Here is a 24,349-nt window from a genome sequence, read left to right on the forward strand (position 1 = left end):
CAGCTGGATTGTGAAGCCTGTTGGAATGAAATCCAGACACAGTTACAAAGAGCAAAGCTTGCCTGGAGTAATCTGACCAGGTGCTGTGGATGTGTGACAAAATTGTTCTGAGACTCTTGAGTGAAAACCTATTGTTGATAAGAAACCTTTAGAAAGCAAAATACTATGATTAAGAGATCTTATTAGGCAAAGCAGAGGCAAACCACAGAAACAGATGTTTCAGTATAGTGCTAAACCAGAATGGGCATAGCAGTTAGTTCAGTTCAACATTCTAATATACTATGCAGGGTATATTTCAAGGAGCTGAAAACACAGAGGGTGAACCAGAACTAAAAAATGCCATAAGTTTATTAGTGAGAGGAGGACAATCAGTTTTAACAACCCTTTCATTGTTAGTATCCTACTACTACGTCCTACCTTTCTCTGATGGCATTCCTCACTCTTATAGTGAGGAATTTCACCTTCTTTCCTCAAGTGACACAAGAGCTTATTGTTCTCCTGAGCTGCAAGCTCATGGGAGGATCAAAGGCAGCCCCTTGGCAAGACCCAGCTGGGAAGGGAAGAATTCAGGCTTCTTTCTTCTTTTGGAAGTTTTTTCTGCTCCCAACAAAATTCCTCTGTGAGTGTTTGTAGCTGTATACAGATAACATATCTATATGCTATTAAGACACACAGAACTGGGTTACAATGAAGACTTTAAAATGGCAAATATACTTCTTCCTCCAGATGCCCGAAGTTACACCTGTTATAACAGATTCCATACATTTATTTTAAACACACAGTCAAAATATTTAAATCTCTTATGCTGGATAACAGTAAAAAGAAGTATTGAAAAACACTGATGTATCTCAGCAGCTGCTATTAATTTATATCTTTTAATACTTTTTTCTAGGAAGTAACTATTTTCACAGCCATTTAGACACCTATCTACATACCTTTGGAAAACCTGTAGCTTTCAGAAATATATAATAAGGTTGAATTTATTTACTTGGGAAGGAAAGTTAAAGGACTTAATGTTCTTACAAAGATTTTACTTAAACTGCTTAGTATCAGTTTTCCAACTTTCTGATTTTATTTCTTTCTGTACATTCCTATTAGCATACGTGTTATTCTGGGTATGGGAATACATTTGCTTCCTATATCTGGATTTTTTTTTCTAATTTGAATTCAGAACTGTGAAATTTTATTAGATTCCTCCTTTATTTTCATACTTCCATCCTGTTAAGTAGACTGTTGGGTACTATTTTTGTCTTTGTTTATCTGACCTCTTATTTTGCTCTCTATTGTCAGAAAAATCTATCTAATGTTAGTTATTGTTGTTAATAAGCCATATGGTGCCTATAATGTAGCTGTAGCTAAATCAACAAAAAAGAAACAGGAATAAAATGCTATTTCATACCAGTGTGGTTATGTATAGAATACTGCAAGGTCAGCACTGAGTCTAGATCAATTCACTAATTTCAATGAAGAGTTAAATGATCAATTAGAGGATAGCCTTATTTTCTTTGCAGATAAGAAACTGTGAGTAAATATAAGAGCAACAAAAAGTGGAATTAGAATCCAATCAATATATACTGAAACAGTTTCAAAATGTTTGAAAAACAAGTTTAGAGACAAGAGTTTGCAAGAACAGGCAACTAGGAAACAAATGAAATATTTAGGTTAATTATATTATGAACTAGATTATGAGATGAAGAAGAATCAGAAAGTCCATGCTCTTGTGAAGCAGGTAAACTTCACTGAGGGAAGGGGGAGTAAACTTTGGAGAGAGGGAGAGGAGAGGAGAGGAGAGGAGAGGAGAGGAGAGGAGAGGAGAGGAGAGGAGAGGAGAGGAGAGGAGAGGAGAGGAGAGGAGAGGAGAGGAGAGGAGAGGAGAGGAGAGGAGAGGAGAGGAGAGGAGAGGAGAGGAGAGGAGAGGAGAGGAGAGGAGAGGAGAGGAGAGGAGAGGAGAGGAGAGGAGAGGAGAGGAGAGGAGAGGAGAGGAGAGGAGAGGACAAAAAAGAAACGAACAAACCCCTGCAGAACAAGAAAAGAAGAAGTAAAACCCAAAATGTTCAAATGTTCATATCCTCTTCTGGGCCCTGCATTATGATAAATATATGCATTGGTCTGAGCCAATATAGAGAAAAACAATAAAAATTGAGAAACTTAGCAAACATGATGCTTGTTGAAAGATCGAAAATATATTTTTACTTGTTTCAAGAACAGTGAATAATAAAAAATCTTCAAGGATGCAAAATTCTAGAGAAAAATGAATGGTATATTCTCTACCGGTGGCACAAAGCAGTAAAGTAAATAAGGAAATTTACTCATTGCATAGATGTTTTTTAATAGGATAATATCAAAGGTGTGTAAGAAAAAGTAGTTTAATGTCTGCAAAGTTCATTGTTGATTGAATTTAATCCCATCCTGGCCAATAAGGAGGAAAAGAATTTTTTTTTTTTTCATGGCACTTGCACAGAACTCCTAAATATTTGAACAAAGAATGGGACTGAGGAAGAGGTGGGTTTTTTCCCACTGTCTCATGTCTATACAAGAGAGTGGACTGGAGAAATATCAGAAAGTTTACTGTATTGATTAAAAGTCTGAAACAAGAGGAAGTTATGTTGTGAACAGAGCTTTGAAAGTGAAGACAAGAAACTTGGACTTCATATAAAAATGAAGAGTAAGCTTAAAAAAGTATACAAATCTCTGTTGTGGTCTCTGCCCTTTGTAGTCTTCCTAGTCTGTTTTGGTAGTATATCCTTTAGCTAATGTAAAATCTTTAGAATCTTGTTGCATTTATAAAGTGTTTTACTATGTTTTCACAGGAGCTGTTTATGTTTCTGGTTATGTTAGTCACATATTCCCTCTTGTGTCTTGTCATGCAGCTTTTTACATCTTTTGGTTTTTGTCCCATGTTTTAGACAGATTTATTGCTCCTTCCTCTGCAAGTGCTGCTGGGATCTGATGTTTACCTTGGCTTTATTAGCACAGTTCTAAAGATTTTCATTTATCCAAATTTCATGTTTATATGGACACAAAATGGCAAGTTTTTCTTGCCAGGAGGTGAATACCATTTAGTATTGATAGCAGCTTTCAGATGGTGCAGCTCCTAGAAAGTGTTCTACTCTCTTAATCTCAAGTGCTGATTGGCCTATCCAGTTTTGTTGCTTATCTTCTGAGGGAGAAGATGAGTACCAGTTTTCATCCATTTTGTTTTCTACTGTGGTTTACATACTTTTCTCTAGATTGGTATCACCTTTTACTTAGATGCCAAGTCCTGTATTATAAACCATAATATAAATCATCATATGGAAAACTTCAAGGTATTTTAACTTTATAGGGAAATAAGTTCCATTAATTATGAAAACAAGGTTGTACAACTTTTCACTATTTCTTTTGGCAATGAAAGACTTGGTGGAGAGTTGACAGGAAAGTTTTGTGGTGCTATGCAGACATGCTTCAAGACATTGCCAAAATCTTCAGATAACTCTAGGTTTGTTCACTTTGATTAGTGAACAAACCAGGTATAGGTTATGTACAGACAAAGCTTTTCTATTTGAAATCTCTGAAAATCAATTGTGGCTTTTAATATATTGATTGTAATTCTGCATTTTAGTATTCAGTGCTATTCTTCTCAAGGAGCAGTTATCTTACCTGAGGGAATTAGAACAATATTATTTTCAGTAATAGTGAACTTCTTCTGAAGAATTACTGGCCAGGAACAATTAGGAGTTGTAAGAGAACTGACACATACACACATTTATTGACAGACATATCTATAGTTTTAAATCATGTATGTGATTTAGTGAATTAGAGATTTAAGCACACAATTTTTCTTCTGGAAATTAGGATTAGAGAACCTTGTTATAATGTAGGTTTGCAACAGAATATTGTTATTTTCTATAGACTATTTATTATTATGTCTACCTTCCTGTGTTTCTTCAATTTTAACTTTTAAGAAAGGTTTTTGGTTTCTGTTTTTCACCTGGTTCTTCTCCTTTGGTCCTGCTTGATTAGCATAAAAAGCAGTTAAACTTCTTCCATGGAAAGTGATTAAAATAAAACCCCAACAAAACCAATGAATATTAAATGAAACAGAAAACAGGAAGTTTTAAAATTTCTTTTCTAATAACTACTAAAATGAATGTAAAATGCACGAGGAAAGAATTAGTAATACAATTGTTTCAAAATCCAGGGGTTGTTAAATGAACTTGTTTTAAGTTATGAATGAACAAAACCATAAAATGTCCTTGTTACTCACCCCACTCCCCTCAGGGTCTTTCATGCCATTGCCATGAACACAATCCTTGGTTGTGCCTATGGGTTGGAAGTCATCAGAAATCCTGAGAGCAGCTACATGTTACTATATCTGCAAAAAAAGAATAGGACTGACTCTTGTCCACACTGTCCCAAGAGGGGTAAGCTTAGATTCAAGGTCAGTACTATCGCTGACAAAGCAGACAATAACACAGAGTGGCAAAACTGCAGTGAAGGCAAATCTCTACCTCAGAAATAAAATGGGCTAGAATACCCTCCAGACACTGATGGAATTTCTGTCTAATTCAAAAGCAGTGGCAGATTTCTTCTTCCAGAAACAAATTACTTCAGCTGCTTTGGCTGAAGTTTAGGGACTGAGACTTCATCAGATCCTTGGACCCAGTTATCTCCTCCGCACCTCTGCTTACCTCTTCCTTCTATCCACTGCTTTTACTGTGGCCTGAGAGAGACTCCCTGCAGTTAGCCTGCTGCTGCAGTCAAGTGTACACGTCCCAGTGTGGTCTCCAGTGCTTCTTCAATATAGCCCTGCTGTGACAGGAGGGTTTTACATGGGATAAGCAAAGGAGCAGAGTATGACAGAAGGGCAAAGTGTAGTCAGTCTTCAATCAAGACTATTGATTGTGACACTGATTTATTTTTTCTCTCCAGAATTCCTTGGAAAAACAGATAAAGTTCTTCTCACTATCAAAGACTCAGTAACATGACATCTCACCTTCTGTTTAAATTCTAAAATCTTAGCAAAAAGTCTTAGCAAAAAATTATACATATAAACTGCACAAAGGTCTGCTCAGGGTAGACAGATGCATTACCATTGTTTTATATGGGGGTAGGGCAGGGAGTAAATATTAGCCAAAAGAGCGTAATACAGACTCACTTTACTGGTTTTTACAAGGAAAATTAACTCAGTGCAGTTCTGTCAATTATTAGTGCAAGAATCCAGAGGTAAAATGGAAAAAAAAAATACTTCACTTGCATGCAGCTTTCCCTTTGAAAGGTCATCAACTGAAATGATATGTTCACAGACACTGTTCTTTTGCCCCTCATGTGCTTTCACGCATTTTTGAAAACATAGTGGGATCACAATAACAGTGCAGCTCATATTGAACAAGACAGTAATTAGATGCTTAAAAGGTGAATAAGTAAAGGGAAGAAGGAGCTTGAAAACATACTAGACAGAATAATGATTTTTATTGTGTTATTCCTTTCTGAGGTACAGCAATTAAATTATAAATTATATTTTTTTTTACATACAAAATAAAGGAAATATCAGTAAGAAGAGACAACTGAGCCATCCTTCCTGCTATCTCTCAGATTTTGAATAAACAGTCCTAAAAATCTCTCTTCCTTTTTCTTTTCCTTAGTCTTTTCCTTTTTCCTTTCCTTTTCCTTTTTAATTTTCTTTTTCTGCTCAATATCAGTTTTTACATTTCCAAACTAAGCAAGATGAAAATAAAGTTCCATGCCAAATGTGAAATGCATCTATGAAGCAGAAAAATAGCAAATTTTGTCCATTGATTAACTCTAGATTTGTTATGAATAGCTCTGAAGAGTTATGTTGTATTTTGGTTTTCAGTGGCTCTTTGTTTTATTTTATCTTAGTACCTAGTTTTGCCTATCCTTAGTCAAATATATTTGTTTTTACCAAATCTGACCACAAAATAAATTATTAAAATACATTCAAGTTTTAATGGTTGCCAGCCCATTGAATCCATTTTCTTTTCCCAGTTCAAATAACAAGTTTCAAGATCAAATTCCTGTACATTTGAGGGGATGGTATATTGTGCTGACTTTGGCTAGAGTTTAGTTGATTTTCTTTACAGCAGCTGGTATGGGATTGTGTTTAGGATTTTTTGCTGAACATGGGGTTGATAATAGAGAGATGTTTTTGTTATTGCTGAGCAGAGCTTACACAGAGCCAAGGCCCTTTCTGCTTTTTGTACTGCCGTGCTGGTGAGGAAGTTGGGGGTGCAGGGGAGACCTGGAGGAGACACAGCCAGGACAGGTGATCCAAACTGACCAGAGGGATATTCCAGACCATGTGGCATCATGCTCACTATAGGAAGAGGGGGGTAAAGGAGGAAGGGGAGGCACTTTTGGAGTGAAGCCATTTCTCTTCCCAAGTCACCATTATGTGAGATGGAGCTCTGCTGTCCTGGAGGCAGCAGAACACCTGGGAAGAAGGGCTGTTCTTTGTTTGTATGTGCAGCTTTTGCTACCCTATACAACTTTTGTTTTCCCTATTAAATTGTCTTTATCTCACCCCATGAATTCTCCAGCTTTTATCCTTCCCCAATTCCACTGGTGAGCGAGTGAGCAAGCAGCTGCGTGGGGTTTGTCTGCCAGCTGAGGCTAAGCCATGACATTTGCAGTTATGTTTCTGTGATTTCTCATTACTGTGATGCTGTGAACCTTAAACTGGAAACACAGGAAAGACAGGTGCTTGTCATCTCTATAACCATTTAGTTTTGCAGTTTTTCTTTTTTTTTTTTTTTTTTTTTTTTTTTTAAGGGAGAGTTAATGACTAACATACTGAAAAATTGAGAGGGGAAAATATGCAATGGCAAGTAACTACTGAATTGAATGATCCTAACCAAAAAGAAATAAAGTAGTCCAAGTGACTGAGTTTTCACTAATATTACATTGACTACAGTGAGTATAGAGATTAACAAAAGAGATTTATACCTCTGGTGAATATATTCCTCCTTAACTAAGAGGACAAACCATTCTCATGAACAAACATACCAGAAATTATGCATATTTTTTATCCATACTGATCTATTATAAGACATCTCTTAGAATCTTTCCAGTGTATCACCATCTAAGGAAACTGTACCTTTTCATGGAACACTGGGACTTCTGTCAACCAGCACCAGAGGCCCAGGAGGGTCATTGCCCTAACTGAGAAACAGCAGAAAAAGCAAACAGATTCTTATAGAAATTGACACATGAATTTGTCCAAATATCATTCACAGGTTCAAGTGTACCGGAAAGTAGTTCTCATATTTACTGCACCTTGCAATAAGGGTTCTGTGGTAACTTCTTCCTATATAAGGACTTCTAATAACTTCCATCTGTCTTACGTCTTTTATGATTAATTAATTTCATGCAAAAAATATTACATTTAGTTTAATAATATTTGTTGCAATTTGGATTTTAATCTTACAAGATAAAAGATATTTTGTCTTGGATGAATACATACTGAAAGCTGAGTTCATATAGTTTGAAATAATAACTATGATACTAAATCTGGCATATGTTTTCTCTTTGACAATTCAACATATTGATCAGTAGATTGACTTCTAAACATAAAATTATTGGCCATAGTCACCTAGAGAATTTTTTGCATGTTTGACTATTAATCATACCCTTCAGACTCATGAATTCATGAAACAAGAATAACTCAAAAGATGTGAGGATTCCCAATACTGTTTATCATATTGCTACCTTGAAATTAGAATATGAATGGTCTATAGAGAAATTTGCTTGAAAAACTGGGTAAGTGATCAGATGAAACCCCCTTGCTTTGATGCCTCAAGGAACATTCTGTTTTAACCCTGGATGCCCTTCCAAGTCTGATGAAAGAATACTTATTTTTAAGACATAGGCAAAGAGGAGGGAACTTTTGCCTCCTTTTAATGCTGGCTTTTCTCAGCTGACATAATTATTTCTTTTTATATTTATTATTAGAATGCTATAATAAAAATATATATATAGATACTAAAAGACACAGTAACTATAGTTTGAAGTTTTGGGGAGTCTCTCCTCAAGGCCCTAGATTAATACATGTATTTTTATTTGAGGGTAAATTGGAATGAGAAAATATAAACAAAATCTGTCTATATTGCACAAAAATTCTGAATACTGATGAATTTAGATCTTCATGTGTAGAAAAGTTTCATTAATGAAGATATTCCTAATACCCTGGTTTGCCATTTTTTTTTTAATATACAAGTTAAAATACATTATAATTTCCAAAGGTCATTTATTTTTTCTGATGGAAAGTTCTTCTTTGAACTGCAGGAAAAAGTTTGGAAATATGACAAGAAGAGAATAAACAAAACATAGAATCTATGCATGAAAAATATTCACTTGGAAAAAAGTCTTCAGATTATGAGTTTATAAAACAAAACAAAACAAAACAGTCCCCTTAGTTTAGGACATTTGTTACTGGATAAGGAGTGATCTTTCCATGTAAGACAATATTAACTGGTACAAACTGGCTTTCTTGATTGCATTTCAAACATTTTTAAAGGACATTTTCACTTACAGCCTGTATGAGTTTAGGTATTGTATGTTCTCTTCCACCTGTTAGAAAACTGTCATAAAATGAAAAATCTGGCATAAGCTCTGTTCAAGTTGCTCTTGGTAATTTGCTAGAAATGCCCTGATGGTCTGGGCCAAATTTGTATCACATAGGCTATGTCTATGGTGGCACATTAAATTTTCCAGGTCTTGGTTTGTGCCCCTTCTAGAAGGTGTATGTCACAGATAGCAGCCTCCTGGACACACTTGGCTCATCTGTACTTTCTCTTAAAACAGTTCTTGGTGTTCAGGAGTTTCCCAGGGTTGTCCAAGTTCACATGAAACATTACCATGCAGAAGAACATGTGGAAAGGCAGGAGGACATACGTGGACATAAGTGACACATTGGACATATGTGCCAATGTCCGAGCCCCTGCCTTGTGCCATTGGATTAGCAGAGTACAGAGACCTTGAGATTATCCTTTAGCACGGAGATCTTTACCTCATGAATACAGAAACATAGTCTCATGTTCAGGATGAAAGTCCTGCTCTGAAACCAGGTCCAGACCACATTTGGGACATGAAATTTCATGTTTCTTTTTCAGCCAATTTGTAGTACTGCCTGAGTGACATCACCAACAGCAGTGGGTGACTGGAGATTAGTATTTTCCTCAGAATAATTCAATACAGGCTATTTCAATTGACATTGTTGGAATTAAAATCTTGCCAGGTTAAATGTGTTAAATATTTCTATGTACAGTTCTAATTTCAGATACGACATTAATGTTTAATAGAACCCTAAAAACAACTATTAATATTTAATGTGCACTACTTTACATTTGGACATATCAGGGATTTGCAATGAAATTTGAAGCTATGAGAAACTACACTGATTTTGGATTTCAGTACAAGATTTAAAATAAACTCATTCTCAGAAATTAAAATAAATTTGGCAATTAATATACAGATAACTTTCAGGTTTTTCTGCTGCTAAGGAGTTTTTTTGTTGTTGGTTTTGCTGTTCGGTTTGTTTTGGGGGGTTTAACTATTCATTTTAATTTGATGATATAAAGCTCTTTAGAATGTACATCGTGAAAAAAAACATGAGTAAAAGAATCTGGGTGGACATTTTAGCAAACAATTATGCAAAGTTAAGGTCAGTGGATTCTTGTTAATTTTTATCAGCTCTAATAATTAAAAGAATTAGCACTATTGATATTGAAAGTATGCTAATATATTATTAAAAGTTTTAAAAGTCAGTTTTTTAAAAAAATGTAATTCACTATTTTTCTGCTTACAAGCAACATAATATGGAATAACAGCATTAAAAGAAAATCAATTGTACTTCTAATAAAATGAGAGTTTTCCCTTGGTACAGTTCACCAAATCAGAATGGGTTGCTGTGGCATTTAAAAACAAATAGAGAAAAAAAGTTATGTCTTTGTGATGAAATTATTAGTCTTAGAAAGAGATGTTTCTAAAGCTACTGTTGTTCTGACAAATTGTTCTTCTTAATTAACATTTAGCATACATTGATGATCTCTATGTATGACAAGTGCGATAAAAGTAATAGAGAGAAATTTATAGTGATTCTATAAAATGGAACTGTAATGTTTCAAGGTGATGCAAAATTGAGGCTGGCTACTCACACATTCCTGCTTAAAACTCTATTTTCTTCTGTTTCAATCACTTGTTATTGCTATTTATTTTATTAAATAACCAGCCTTACTTTACAGTGTGGAGATAAATTCTTTGCAAGCACTTGGAAAGACAAACTCTCTGCTCCAGAATTTTTTAAGAGAATGGTGTGAAAAGGGTGAAGGAGAAAGATATGTTTAGATACCTTGTTGCAATTATACAAAATATGAAAGAAACTTCAGTTTCAGAGAACCTACTGTTCTTACAAATAATGCATAGTTGCCTATCCATGCTTGCTTCTCAAAACATCTTTTCTTGCCTAATTTTTAAAGACCCAAACTTTGTTTATCGGACCTTGTAATGCCTGTAACTGATACAATATTGCTCTGTTTCCTACTCACTCTATTTCAGTCAGCGTGTATCAGTTGTAAATTCCTCTGTCTAACTGGGAGTTGGAAGAGAAGGGAGGCACAGATTACGGTCAGTTTTTCTTAGAACACCTTTTATGCATTAAGCTGTTATTAATAATAGAATCAAGCAGCTGTTTTTAACAGACAATAACACAGCACAGTTTGGTACTCACAGTTCATTGTCATCTTCTCATGCTCCTTCCCAGCTACCATAATGAAGAAAGAGCAGCAGGTGATGCCTTTTGGGTGCTCCCTTAAAGCAGTGGGGCTTTATGGACTGAGATGTGCTAGGAGAGGCCCTAGGGGCCTGTGGGTGCAGAATCTCTGCTGTAGTCTTTCTACATGCCCAGCAGGCAGTGGCCATATGGCACAGAGCCACAGTGGGTGCCCAGGTGTGCTTGTGATTTTCCACAGAGGAATCATGTTCTTCTTGTCCTGACTTTATCACTTTACTGGGTTCAACACAGTTTTGTCACTCCTTGGAAAGCTCTTACACAGTATCTTCCCAATCCACACTTTTCCTCTCTTTGGCCTGTTGTTACTGGGCTCTATTTCCCCTTGCTTACCTATGGTACCCTATCTCATCCTCTGGCACTGATGGGGATTTTATGATGTATGCATTTAGAGAAAAAAGATTATTGGTTTACTATTAGAGAGATTGATTATAATTAGAGAGATATTTCTCTTGAATAACTCTTAAAATTTTTGTCTTCCCATTATTTCTCTCTTCCTGCAAGCTACACATTGCAAAATATGAAATATTTGCTAAATATTACTTAGATGTATTTTCTATCAAATTCTTTGACTTTACAAATAGATTGTTTACAACTGTGCTGCCCTTCTGCTTAATGGGCACCCTGAGGGAATGTTGTTGGCTTTGAGACTCAGTTACATATTTTCAATAAACAACTCCTGAAGCCAGTGAATGCTGAGAGCTGTGAACATTAATCAGTGATCTATCTGAATGGAATACTTGCTTTTTCTCCCTTTGGGGGATGGAAAAAAAAGGACATACATCATGATGCACTATTCACAGTCACACACAGTTGAATAAGCCCAACTAAATATATTAACATTTTCTTTTATTGCAAGTTTTTTGGTTAGCTTGAAATTGCGATAGCAAAGCTGACTGCCTTATCAACAGATTTTGCCAACTAGAAAAAGAAAAAAAAAGCTTCCCCAGGATAAGGAGCAGCTTCCAACTATTAAATGGTTTTAGACTGCTGATAGATTATATTTGGAGTTATTGCATTTGCCATATCCTTTTGTCCTTGAGTCACATTGCTAGGATGATATCTCCCTGCCTTGGAGGGAAAGCTGCCTGCTCAAGTACTCCCTGAATGGCACTGCATTTGGCAGGCTGATTTACATGTAGCTGCTGGCATCTTCCTTAAAGGAAATCCCTGCTCTTGCTTTTAAAACACGGGTTGAATGTTGGCAGTTGCAGGGCTTGTGCTACTGGAGAAGAGAAAGACAAGAGAGTTAAAAGGAAAGAATCAACTTGCAAAAGTCCACAATTGTTTTTAAAGTCAAGTAAGCCATTTTGTTATTCAAAATAAATGAAATACAGTCATGCCAGATATGCAGTGGAATCCTATCTTATTTTTTTAACAGAAAGCTGAGAATTCTAAATGACCATAGTCGAGCTGGATATGTCTCAAGTACAAACCTCTATAATGAAATACTGTCTGATGTATCTTGGTACTTTCAGTCATTAGGATTTTACAAGCCAAATGACAGCACTGATTTTCAACTTTTCAAGAACTGAGATTTTAACTGAAACTCTACTGTATGTAAATAAAATTTCTACTTCTACTTTTCACACTGTGAATGTTAGGTACTGTGGTTTGTAGCCTTGTCTCCCATTCACTTGAAAAATAACAGCATGGTGTAAAGAACTCTCTTTGTTCCTAAGTATTCTAGAGGTCACAAGTTCTACTGAAGTTGGTGGGAGAGGATAAAATTATACGCCCAACTTCATAGAATTTCAAATCTAGGGAAATTCCCCATGTTACTGGAGGAGCAAAAAAATGGAGTCCCTTTCTCCAAATCAATAGTTCTGGTGCAGGAGGCTAAATGAAAGTGTACTGCTGCAATGCCTTCCCATGCCATGAAGAGAGATCAGAATACAACTAAGAAATAAAAATTTAAGATTGTGAATCCACTAGGTTTTTAGAGGACTGAACAGCAATTCCATAGAGTAAGTATAATGCAGAGCATGATATCAGAAGCTCATGAAAGTAAACATTTGTAGAACTTGCAGTTATTTCTGCATATTGTTCAAAGATCTGGTGACCTAACACTTCCCTGATGTGCAAGTGAGGTACACTGCTAAAACAAGCCTGCCATGTAGACCCTTTCACCTTTAGAAGGCAGTCTCAGTCTGTTCTAGATGGGCACCTGAAATATTCAGAAATGGGGATTCTAAGATCAGACTTCAGGTTCATTTTAAAGTAATAAAAGAACAAAGGAGAGGAAGTAGAACAGTAGTTATTAATATCGAAAGGACCAGAATGTTTATTTTGGCTGACCTTATGCATAAACTAAGTTATAAAGGTATCTAATCCATCCACAGGGTCGTAGTTTCAAGGTAATTGCTCTGTGATTTCTCTCAGGATGATTGCCTTACTTCCATCTCTAAGGCAAATCCAAGTCACTCCATTTTGAAGGCAAATCTGTAAAAAAATTAAATCAAAGTTAATTCAGGAAAGAATTTAGACATTATGTGAAGCCTGATGCATTAGGAAATGCTCAAAGTCTAGAAAGAGAGGTGGTTATGAAGTCCTTAGTTTGTTTGGTTCCGTTTGGACTGTCAGTTTCTGACAAGGGTAAAGGTGTCTTATTAATGCAAAGGCTCCCAGAATGTAAAATTGACTGCTTATTGAATTGAATATTTGAATAATATGTCCAGAAGAGATGAAGATTTATTTTACTTATGGTTTGCTCCTTCATTTAACTGCAAAAAAATCAGAAAAAGTTGATCTTTTCAATTTTGTCTTCTGTACATCTTTTGCTGACTCTCGTTTTCGTTTCATATTTCAGTGCTACAAAGCATAAATTCTAATGTTTTGCAGGAGTAAGTATGTACAAATGCTGGAATCCTTTACGTTTCTGTATGTGTTTATAAAATCTGTATGTATCTCTATGTACTTTGATAACTGGACATTCACTATTTTCAGTATTTTCAGCACCCCTTTTCCTCAGTTTCTCTTTTCCTTGGTGATTTCCACAATGACTTTAAAGATTTAATATCTTTAATATATTTAATATTTTAAATATATTTTTATTTAATATAAAGTATTGCAATAGTGTGAGTTCTCCTGTAAGGTTTTGAACCAATTATAAACAAAGCAGTCTCCATTAAAAAATTTGTTTGCTTTTGAACTTTTGTTATAGCTTTTGCTATTAATAGTATTGACTCCTTCCTGACAGTCTGCCAAATCGACAAGAATAACACAAACCTCATAATGACTGAAGTCTCAAAGTTGATGAATAAAGGAAAGAAAAACTTTGGATGACTTTTTCTCTAGCCAAGAAATAGTTTCATGCAGTGTGACAAGCTTTTTGCAATGTCTGTTACTAAGGCATTACAAACTGGTACATATTTACAGAATGCTGTAATATTTCCTGTTTCTCAGTTTCAGACAAGCATGCTTATTAGTTGTAATTGATAACTATATATTTTTTTTTTCGTAGAGGAGAGGAGGTAGAGTGTATCTATAAAAATAAATAAATTTAAATAGGGATTTTGTCCTAGGGGGTGCCTGAGAAAATTACATGTTAGTAAAGAGATTGGTGCTGTATTTTTACAGTTAAAATCTTTAGTTGGAATCAGTTTTTAAAGAATCCATCTATAGATACTCTTGAAAGAACATTTTCAACTGCTGAAATTTCAACATAATTTGCATTAAGGAGTAAATAATTGCTCTCTTAAATCTGCTTTGATAAACTGTTGTTAAACGGAATGATAAAACTAAATGATTTCTAGAAGCACTTCCAACCTCAAATATTCTGCTATTCTGTAAAAACAAGGGATTATACATCAGAGTTTTCAATTTGTTCAAAATTAAGCATAGATGAAAGATCCCACTAACCTCTCTAGTCACTTCATTGAAATAGTGCATAATTTGATGCAACTTTTTTAAGGTCAGTGGGAATGTTTGTGTTAATTCAACAGGTGGAACAAGTCTTGAATAAGAGCTAAGTTTTTTAAGGAAAACATCTACAAATCCTAAAACTTTAATAAAATGTTGACATAATCCTATAAATAAAACCCCCTAATTAATATCATTTAAAACTCTCTAGTGACACTGGATTTTCAAGGTGAATGTTCAGTTTTCTTGGAAAGCTTACAGTCAAAGAAATTAAAATACCCTTCAGTTTTTTCAGTTTCTCTCATGATGTCTCTTTAGATTATATCAATTCATACTGTCCTTCATTTGGTTTGTTCTATTACATTAAAATCCATTACAATAAATAGTATTGTACATCATAGTAGATATGACACAAATTTTTCTCTGGAATCGCCAAGGTTAAAGTTGTAAGAATAAGCTAAAATTCAGTATAAATTCGTGGTCATGTCAAAGTCCATGGGACAGACTGGTGGCCCTGGCATGAAAAATTCTAATTCTGCGTCATTAATATTTTTTGTCATCTTGTCCAAAACAATGAGCTGGGTGAGGCCTTTCCTGACTTCAGTGGCAGAGCAGCTGTTTGGGATTCATGAAACAATGCAAAACAGGAAATGTGTGTGGCAGACTTCTGACATTCACCATCGCTGGGCCAGAGTTCAGCAGCCTGTTCAGCTGTCTGAGTAGTATAACAGATTCTCTTTTGCCTTCCTGTTCAGGCTGTTTTCCTGAGGTGCTGGATCTTCCTCATTACTTCATTACTGTTCCTTTCTCTTTTATTTTTTAAAATTTATTTATTTTATTTTATTTTATTTTAGTAGAGGTCTTTACTTTCAGATGCAATAAACTGAAGATCCACTGTGGTGAATCACTTCTACGGATCTCCCAGGTTATGATCTGATTGCTCTCTGAAACATAGCTGTAGTGTAATACTTTTAAAAACACTTTGAACTTGGTAACACCTTCTTGCCTCTGCCTCAGGATTTTTTCCATTTCACTTTTATTACTGTCATCTGGTTGGAATCAAGGCCTTTTGCAGACATCATTTGCTGCTTTCCCCAAAACTACACTTTTTCTGTTGGCAATATTCTGAAAGTATGCCTATCTAAAACAGTGGTTAGATCTAGTTTCATCCTGGGTTAGCAAAAGTGGAGGATAAAAAATTAGGAAAGAAATTGTGTTTCCTTAAAATAAACTTTACTGCCTTAGTTATTTTTTACCCGACTTTAAGCCAGTAGGTCTTTGGTAAAGATATACTGCAAAGACCTTCTTACTATTTTTAAGTTTACAGATAGGCATTGTTATTATTAAATTATTATAGGCAGAATTATCAACATATTCAACTCAGTTTTTCTGGCATTTTTCTTTTATTGAACACAGTTACCCTTGTGGTTAATTGAAATAATTTTTGTTCATTGGAGATGCAGATATTAAATTCCTAGTAGTACAGAGGCAGGGGAATGAAAGAAATATCATATCTTATTACTGGTTGCACTAAACGTCTTCCTAGCTATTCTCATCCAGTCTTTTCTTCACTTTTATTTTTCTCATTTATTTGTATTGTTATAAATTAGGAATGGATTTTATATCCTTTTTAACTTTTTTTGAAATAAATTCTCTAAAGTTACTGACAAGCTCTCCTTTATGTTTCTTCACCCTGATAATGCCAAGCTCACACTGCGATTGGGAAAGTCAGTACATTTTACTATATATCATATTCTTGTGGGTATTGCAAAACTGAAGCTCAGTAACAGCACAAAAAATTAATTTTTGTCACAAGCCACTGAGTTGGACAATGTACCTACCCTCTTAATGCCTGCATGCCTGTATACCCACAACTCATCTGTGCATTTGTGAGATCTGAGGGTACATCCATATACCATGGCTTCCTTTGGAAGACATGTTAAGGTGTGTATGGACCATGATCTAGCTCTAAAGGTAAATCTACTTCCCAGTTGTTTCTGCTTTGAAACAGAGTTGGGATCACAGGTACAGCACGATGTTCCTTACTATCAAAATCATTATCTGATGCACTCCAAGGAAATCTACCACAATGGACTTTCAGTGACCAGTCATGTCAGTGAGGTTTGCATGAAAAACCCTTGATCTACAGCTGAGTCATCGCTCCAAGCACCAGGACAAAATGCATCCAGAGGAAGCACCTTGCTATGAGGGGAACATTTATGGGAGCTTTCTGTGATTCCAAACACAGTGAACAGTATTAAAGAAGTGCCTACTGTAATCTTTTACAAAGCAAATAGCAAAATAATAAACATTCCCTAAAACTTTCAAGGAATTTTGACCATTTGATATATTCAGAAATTATTTTTTACCTACGTTAACGTAGAAAAAAGTCTTAGGGACAGATAAGTAAAAGAAATCATTAACTTGAAAGATAAGCAGCCACTGATGTTGCAAGCCTAAACAAAGTGTAAAACTTAACAAAAAATATCTTTCTTCCACCTTCTTGAGCCATAATACGTATCTAATGCAAATTTAACTTCTAACACATCCATACACTATGAGCTATACTGAAGTGGCTGGAATGATTTCCAAAGCAGATAATTATGATTCAGTAGTTTTTACCTTGACTCACTCGACTGCATCAACCAAGATAGGCATGGTTTATAATTACAAAAATGTGGCCATTTAGAGTAATTTTGAATGCACACTTATATTTCCTGTATAATGTACCTATGAATTCAAAGAATGATGATCAAACTAAATATTCTGTGAATTCAAATAAATATATAAAAGAGGTAGCACCTAGTGGTTTATTTAATACCTTTTCAAATTTAACTTGCAGACTTCTGCTTAGATTATAAGCCTTGTTGGATAATTTAAAACAGTCCTACCATGTTTTCTTGAACTACAGATAAGCAGTTCCTTGACCCTTCTTTCTATATTTTTGCCATTAAAATAATTCACAATTTTGAATCATACCCTTGACAATTAGAGTTACGAATCACTGACACTTAAGAAATATTTTAATGCAGAAGTAATGCATGAAGTGATGATATTTCTTTGAAAATTAATTATTAACACAAAGCCTTGAAAAGTACAGATGCCCTTTTATGATACTGATGCTTCCATTGGTATGAGTCAAATATTTCCTTGATTTAAAGAAGAAATATGCCTATTAGAGACATTTATAAAATAAACAGCTCCTTGATCCCTGCCCTCATATATGATTCATCTTCTTCAGCTTTAATTTTGTTGCACTTACTGAACAAGTGGCACTTAATGAAGCAATTTGCTGTGCTGATACAGGATGTCAAAAGGAAAGCACATGCAGTTTCTACATGACACAGATAAAATCCTGGCACATAGCTGCAAAGGCAAGCATGCTCTTTGAAAAACTAAAACCAACAAAACCCAACCCAAACCATAACAAAAGGAAAAAAAATCCCCAAAAGTAATGCACAGTATCTATGGAGAGTAAATGCTTCAAAGAGACACCTCCACATTTGTTCTTTTTTCCCCCTGTTTCTGGTAGGGTCTGCTGCTTGATCACAGGAGACATGTGACTGAAAACCTTGAATTCCATCTAAATATCTGAAGATTCAGGTGCAATTTCACATGATTACTCCCAAAACTTTATGAATTGACATTCATCTTCATTCTTACTGGGAAAAAGAGAATATTGCAGGCCATATATCTCTAGATAAAAAATCTCTAGATTAAATCTGTAGTCACTGGCTATTTAGACTGAAAAAAAAAAAGCCAACAAAAACCTCAAATAAACCCAACAAACAACAAAACAAAAATCCAAACCCCCCCCCAAAAAAAACTTCTATTAGGAAAAAATCAGGCAAACTATCACAAAATTCAATTACATTTTCTTGTTGAGTTCAGGCTGAGCTGAATAAATCTTTTAGTATAGAATTATAATCCGTCGCTGCCATAGTAATGCCATCATTTTCCCTGATTCCACCATTTATTGCACTTCCTCACTTGAAGCACTTGGATTTTGAATCTGATTAACTTGCAGTACATGAGGATGTCACAATCAAATTGGACTCACCAGAAGGGAAGGAATAGGAATGAGGTTGAGGAGGCCAAAAGAAACCAGGAGATGAGCACTTCAGCCTAGACTGACAGCTCATGAAGTCTGTAGAAATTATTTTAGACAACTAATCCATTAAGCAATGCGTTATACCAGCCCCAGCATTTCCTAGGAAATGGTGGAAAATGACACTCTTGGTGGAAAGGATTGTGCACAGAGTCCTCCTGGCACAGTGCACAGCCTTCTTTGCAGCGCCAGGCCACATTCCTGTCTCGGATGTAGACAGACCTAGTCCATGTGCTCTTTAATCCAGGCACTGTTTGGCTTTTATATTGTCTATCAGCTGCCTGGCAAGAAGGGAATTTGGCCTTCAACATACCTGTCAAATTCCTTAAACCTCAAATTCCTGAGATTACTGTAAGGTAACCAAGGGATTATGCAACATCAATAGAAAGCCAAGAAGAACCCTTGCTAAATACTCACCCACAAAGCCTTTTATCTCTCAGAAAGTTAGCAACAATACTCCATGGACATCCCCTTTATGATCTGTCTCTCAAACAGCCAAAATTATTAGTTAGAGAAAAACGTTGTCTTTAAAGGATCATTTGGTTAATTTCACTGAAATGTCAACCCAGATAAGATGAGTCAATATGACTATTATGATGATCTCAAGAGGTAGAATTGCTCAAAGGTATCTCCATTTCTTTATATACAGTAACCTCTCTGGAGGCATTTTTATTTCATATTTAGTATTTTTAAAATTTTTTTTGCTATATTTTTTACCTTATGTTCTGATAATATATTTTAGAAGAAGTTAACACTTGTGCTGTCTCATCCTCACTTTCTTGTGATTAATCACTCTGGTTTCCATGCCAGCACACATAGTACTTTTAAGCATGTTTTCTGTTTGATTTTTTTCATCAAAACAAAATATTTTAATCACTATATCTTCAAGTTTCTCCTGATGTCACAGTGGGTTTTGTCCATCTGAGAACCAAAGGTCAGAATTACTGTTTGAGAACTTCTGAATCTCTTTTTCCTCTGTATAGTTATTTAACAATTCCAAAGATTTAGTGATTTCTGCCTGACAAGTTTCTTTACTGCATGTTAAATACTTCCTTCCTCCTGTTACCTTGCAGAAAAGCTTTAATAGATTAACAATAGGTATTCTAAGTATAATAAAATATAATTTGTTATTGATTACTCATTACACTTTTAGAAAGCTAATACAATATAGTAGCCTTGATTTCCAGGTTTTAGACCACATTTTTTAAAGAAAAATAACCTTCAGAACACTTCAAGTAGAAAAGAAACAGAAGGGCATTAAGTCAGTGAACATTATTAGGGAACTGCATTTCTAGACTAATTTACGCATTTGGTTGTTTATTTATTCGGTTTTTCTCTGTTTTATTTTCTGGGAGTGTGTTTTTGTTTAGCATTGATTTGGTTTGGTTTTTTTTTCAAACATCACGGTTCTGATCCCAGGCAGCGAAAGAACAATGCACCTCAGGAACCATCATCTCCTCAGCTGACTCAGCATTCTATGTGTGTGCTACTTACAATCTAGAGGATGATAAAGTGTTTCCAAAAGAGCATTGTTCTTAAAAAGCCCCACATTACTGTCCTTTTAGATGGCCAACAACATCCTTGGCCAGAAGCAGAGTCAGTTGACTGAGCAGAGGTATTATTCCTATCTACTCAGCACTTGTCAGACCATGCTGAAAACACTGCGCACATTTTTAGATAGCCCAGACACAAGGAAGTAATTGATAAACTTCAGGAAATGGATCAGAGACCATCAAGATGACCTGAGGAACTGCCCTGTGAGAAGAGGCTGAAGGTCCAAGACTCAGCCTGGAAGAGAACCTCTCTTTGACAGGGCTCAAAAGCAGATCCCAGTACCTATGAGAAATATGTATCAAGAAAGTGAAGACATAGAATGGTGTGAGACAGGAAGGTGCAACACAACATAAATTGAAACAGGAAAGTTTCTGCCTGGATAGAAATGTAAGGATATGTGGACTATAAGCACCTTCAGTTTGGGAATAGATACAGGGGAGGTAATACATTAAACATCCAGACACGTCTTTTCAGGAACTGTAGCTAACAGCAAAACCAGAGAGGCCCAGAGCTCTCAAGCTACTGATGAAACTATTGAAAGGCTTGAGGGGGTGTATATATAGTGCTTTAGAACTGGTAAAATGAGGAGAAAGAAGACAATTATGGCTCTCATGTGAATTGACAAACATCTTATGGAATACTGGAGGAGGCTTGTGTAATTGTGAAAAACATATCAGGTGTTTAAAGGAAAATGAAGGGATTAAAGAGGATCAGGAAGAAAGAATGGGTAAAAGAAAACAGCAGTGGGGAGAGAGGACCACATTAAAATCAACTGCTGCTGAGTATCCATGAGTGGCCAAGCCCTGTGCATGATTCCCACAATTTACCCTGTCTTCTCATAAATCTTGGACCCTGGTAACTTTCCTGGGTGAGGGTTCTGTGTGTTTGTATGCTTGTGCTAGTCTTACATCTGGGCCATATATACACTCTGTGTGATTTTCTGTGTTTTTATGTTTGTGGTTGCTTGTGTGTGTTTAGAAATTCTGGAGAAGGAATGCCCCGAGTTTTTCTATCCAGTGGATTCAGTTCCCTTACCATTAAAGGCAAAGCTGTTTCACGTGGAGGACTGTCAGGCTCTGGAGCAGGTTACCCAGAAATCTTGACTGACCTCTTTCCTTAGAAGTTTTCAAGACCTGACTGGACAAAGCCTTGGCAACTTGCTCTATCCTTAAACCTGACCCTGCTCTGAGCCACAGGTGGACTTGAAGCATGCTGAAGTTTTTATACCTGAATCATCCCATCATTTAGGATTAATGATCCTACAATATTTTTTCTGAAAGGAAAGCCTGTAGGAACTAAGATTGTGTCAGGTTAGATTGACAGGTATGGTTCCCCATATTCCTGAAGTACTTTCTGCACAAAAAGATGTATGTAGACTGAAGGATATGCCGACTGGTTTGGACAATGGCTCTTCATTAATTACCAGTCATTTTACATAGTTTTATATATTTTGAAAATATTTTTGGCCAACTTCCTTTCTTCTACTGGTCTCACCAATCCTCAATTCAAAAAAAGTGGAAGAGAAAAAGGTAAAGGCTCTATGCTTCTACAGTTCAGCTTTAAAAGATTTTTTTTTTTTTGTAATTTAATTACATTCATTTTTTTCCCTGTTTGTATTTTCTGAGCTGATGGGAGTATGCACACATTAACAAGATTCATCTCAGCCTGACTGCTGCCAGCCATACCTATGTTAACACAATGAACAAAGACAGACATCAGTGGGAATTGTGTGTGAACATGCACTTTATTTTTCTTATAAAGAAGTTGAGAGGAATAAAAGGCTTCACCTGCAATAAACTGGTGAAGAAGAAAATAGACTCTTAGAGATTGCAGAGTGAATAAAGGAAAAGTAAGAGGATCCACTTACTTGTACATCCTGCTTTAAAAAGTTAGGAAGTTGTATTTTCTTAGTATTGTGTTTTCCTCCTAGAGCCAAGTATTTATACTCCAATACTGAAACAAGCAGGAGAAAGCCTAACTTCAAATTAATTTACAGGAAGCATATTCATATATTTTATGGAACAAAATTGTGTCTGTGATAAATTTCACAGAAGAAGCTCACTTCAGATCAGCTTGCAGTAATAGTTTTGCAATCCCACCTGACTCGTTCTCCTGCCTAAATACAGACAGCCAGCACTGCTAGGAGTATTGAGACATATTCTACTTATAATCATGAGGGTTTTTACAAATACATGTGTGACTTTTATTTATTTATTTTATTTTAAAATAATATTTAAAAATATTTAAAATAATTTTTCCATTTCTTTATCTAAGATCCCAGCAGTAAAAGCACTGGTCCCTGACATAGAGTTTGAAAAAAATCAGTGTGCCTGTTCGTTCTGTGCTTCAAAGTGTGCATGGCAAGCAAACATGAATATAAGTTGAGCTAGATAATTTGGACTAAATTACTACCACTTCAGTTTTAAAATATGCAGCTTTTTTTCTCCAATGATAAATTTGTACTCCTATTCCAACAATTGAGATCTCCATTTGTCTTAAGTAAATTCAGATATGAATTGCAATGATTCAAGCATGTTGAACATGGACAAAGTTTTTGGCATCTCTTCTGTAAATATACTGAGTTAAATCAATAGTGCATTCTTATTTCTTAATAATAAACTATGCACCACTAGTCATTCTAGAAAAATTGTTACATGTTAGATTATCAGACAAATTACAGAATACTTTTCCTAGGTGAGGATATCTTTGTTACAATGTCTGTAGCTCTTAATCTAAAAAATATGGTTATGAACTCTTCCTCAGTGCTGAGACTACAGATTTTAATGACAATGGTTTTCTTTCACTAGGAGGGTCCCAACACCCAGCTGGAGTAATTTGCCTCTGGTAAAGTCACTGGAGCAATACAATATTGTATGAGCTGGGGTTATGTTTCCTAAGAACAATAAGAAAAGCCCAGCTGTATTGTCGACAGACTCTTGAATACAGTTAAGAATAAAATCCTTCACACATGAAGAAAAAAATAACCACCCACTGCAAAGACACATTTTCAAGACTGAATTGATTTTTGAATACCAGGTGTTACCAATCATAATAATTACATATGCTAGGTAAACTTAATGAGAAAACTCAGACAATTTTATTTTATTCATTGACAAAACACTCCTTCCAAAAAGCACTTTCTTGTTATTTACAATTCTATTCTTTATAGTTTTCTTTAAATTCCAGTGTTTCCTGTTGGTTTTCTTCCAGGTGGGAAAAAGGGACATTTGTTTACCATAAGACAACAGAGAGAGTAAGAGGCAAATAAAACATTAAATAAACATAAAACCTTCCATTTTTGACACTGCTCACAATTCATTTTGGGGGAATAAACAAAAATTTTACTGTATACTCTACTCCTGATCAAGACTGATCAAGATCATTCTGTGATTCTGTGACTTTGTGACTTTAAGACCCTCTCTAAATTATTTATTCCATAATAATGATATGCTTTGAAATAACCAGACTGGAAAATTTGTTTTAGGACAAAATATTATTTTTCTTCCTGTATATGAAAAGCTTTGTTCATATCTGTTACATTGCAAATGATGGCAGTATAAAAGATTGATTTCTTTTCTATTCAAATGTTATATTACAGCCATGACCTGAGGTTTAACACAATATTTTTAGCGAACATCATCATCTCAAATTCCAATTTATAGGTGTCCAGACCTCACAGCCTCTTGACATCTTAGCAGAATTAAGAAAATATGAAGTTTCCATTAAAAAAACCCAAGCAGTTTTAAACAAGACCCCTAATCCCACCCAGTCACAAACCATATCGATAAAATATTGAAATACCAAATAAATTAAACTTAAATGCATAGAAAAGACTACTGGCATCTTGACCTAAAGAGTATACAGAAATGGCTGAAGATGTGATCTGTTTTCATGCAAAAACCTGCTTTCATCATAGTTTTGTTGGTTTGTTTTGTTTAGCTTTTTCTTATTCACTTTAATAATTGATTCTTGATGGTATGTAAGTCTGAGCAAGGAACTCAATACATAATATTTAAGGAGATTTGTATCTGGGCTCTGGC

This window comes from Cinclus cinclus, chromosome 6, assembly GCF_963662255.1.
Source record: "Cinclus cinclus chromosome 6, bCinCin1.1, whole genome shotgun sequence".
NCBI lineage: Eukaryota > Metazoa > Chordata > Aves > Passeriformes > Cinclidae > Cinclus > Cinclus cinclus.